The sequence below is a fragment of the Arachis ipaensis genome, chromosome B7, assembly GCF_059453495.1.
Source record: "Arachis ipaensis isolate K30076 ecotype BB chromosome B7, ASM5945349v1, whole genome shotgun sequence".
NCBI lineage: Eukaryota > Viridiplantae > Streptophyta > Magnoliopsida > Fabales > Fabaceae > Arachis > Arachis ipaensis.
In genome coordinates this window covers 52,977,501-52,980,000 of record NC_142442.1, presented here as the reverse complement: position 1 = coordinate 52,980,000, position 2,500 = coordinate 52,977,501, and positions in this window count along the sequence as shown.

The following is a 2,500-nucleotide window of genomic DNA, read 5'->3' as shown; positions in this document are numbered from 1 at the left end:
AAAATTTGGCTCCTCCGTTGCAACGCTCCGAGCCATCGTTGCAACGGCGGGTGCCTCCGTGGGGGGCGGGGGAGCCCGGCGGCACACCACAACCACAACGTGCTTGCTAGTGTGCCTAGGGGATGGCAAGGCAACGTGCATCTTGCTGGCATTGCGCCCAGCAAGCCTTTGGGCAACTCGAGTTTCAGCATCACGACACCCCTCCCCCCTATAATAGGCTGCCGAGCCATTACCAAAGTGCCACGGGTAGACGTCCTTTTCCGTGAGGAGACATACTAAAGGAAAGTGCTCTAGAGGTCGAATTTTGACGCCGTTTTTTGCAACAACCTCTAGAAAAATAAGATCTTTCCATCCTCCAAATTTGGTGAATTTACACCGTGCCGATTTTTTTTGACGATTTTTTTACCGCCCGGAATGCCGGAAATTCAAAAAAAATGAAAAACGGAGCAAACATGCGATTTTTGACCTGGATTTTTTTGTGCAGCCTTCACATAATATTACCAAGGTTCCCTCAAAATTTCACGAAAAATGCACGAGCCAATTCTGAGATATGAAAATTTGGCTCCTCCGTTGCAACGCTCCGAGCCATCGTTGCAACGGCGGGTGCCTCCGTGGGGGGCGGGGGAGCCCGGCGGCACACCACAACCACAACGTGCTTGCTAGTGTGCCTAGGGGATGGCAAGGCAACGTGCATCTGGCTGGCATTGCGCCCAGCAAGCCTTTGGGCAACTCGAGTTTCAGCATCACGACTCCCCTCCCCCCTATAATAGGCTGCCGAGCCATTACCAAAGTGCCACGGGTAGACGTCCTTTTCCGTGAGGAGACATACTAAAGGAAAGTGCTCTAGAGGTCGAATTTTGACGCCGTTTTTTGCAACAACCTCTAGAAAAATAAGAACTTTCCATCCTCCAAATTTGGTGAATTTACACCGTGCCGATTTTTTTTGACGATTTTTTTACCGCCCGGAATGCCGGAAATTCAAAAAAAATGAAAAACGGAGAAAACCTGCGATTTTTGACCTGGATTTTTTTGTGCAGCCTTCACATAATATTACCAAGGTTCCCTCAAAATTTCACGAAAAATGCACGAGCCAATTCTGAGATATGAAAATTTGGCTCCTCCGTTGCAACGCTCCGAGCCATCGTTGCAACGGCGGGTGCCTCCGTGGGGGGCGGGGGAGCCCGGCGGCACACCACAACCACAACGTGCTTGCTAGTGTGCCTAGGGGATGGCAAGGCAACGTGCATCTTGCTGGCATTGCGCCCAGCAAGCCTTTGGACAACTCGAGTTTCAGCATCACGACACCCCTCCCCCCTATAATAGGCTGCCGAGCCATTACCAAAGTGCCACGGGTAGACGTCCTTTTCCGTGAGGAGACATACTAAAGGAAAGTGCTCTAGAGGTCGAATTTTGACGCCGTTTTTTGCAACAACCTCTAGAAAAATAAGATCTTTCCATCCTCCAAATTTGGTGAATTTACACCGTGCCGATTTTTTTTGACGATTTTTTTACCGCCCGGAATGCCGGAAATTCAAAAAAAATGAAAAACGGAGCAAACATGCGATTTTTGACCTGGATTTTTTTGTGCAGCCTTCACATAATATTACCAAGGTTCCCTCAAAATTTCACGAAAAATGCACGAGCCAATTCTGAGATATGAAAATTTGGCTCCTCCGTTGCAACGCTCCGAGCCATCGTTGCAACGGCGGGTGCCTCCGTGGGGGGCGGGGGAGCCCGGCGGCACACCACAACCACAACGTGCTTGCTAGTGTGCCTAGGGGATGGCAAGGCAACGTGCATCTTGCTGGCATTGCGCCCAGCAAGCCTTTGGGCAACTCGAGTTTCAGCATCACGACACCCCTCCCCCCTATAATAGGCTGCCGAGCCATTACCAAAGTGCCACGGGTAGACGTCCTTTTCCGTGAGGAGACATACTCAAGGAAAGTGCTCTAGAGGTCGAATTTTGACGCCGTTTTTTGCAACAACCTCTAGAAAAATAAGATCTTTCCATCCTCCAAATTTGGTGAATTTACACCGTGCCGATTTTTTTTGACGATTTTTTTACCGCCCGGAATGCCGGAAATTCAAAAAAAATGAAAAACGGAGCAAACATGCGATTTTTGACCTGGATTTTTTTGTGCAGCCTTCACATAATATTACCAAGGTTCCCTCAAAATTTCACGAAAAATGCACGAGCCAATTCTGAGATATGAAAATTTGGCTCCTCCGTTGCAACGCTCCGAGCCATCGTTGCAACGGCGGGTGCCTCCGTGGGGGGCGGGGGAGCCCGGCGGCACACCACAACCACAACGTGCTTGCTAGTGTGCCTAGGGGATGGCAAGGCAACGTGCATCTTGCTGGCATTGCGCCCAGCAAGCCTTTGGGCAACTCGAGTTTCAGCATCACGACACCCCTCCCCCCTATAATAGGCTGCCGAGCCATTACCAAAGTGCCACGGGTAGACGTCCTTTTCCGTGAGGAGACATACTCAAGGAAAGTG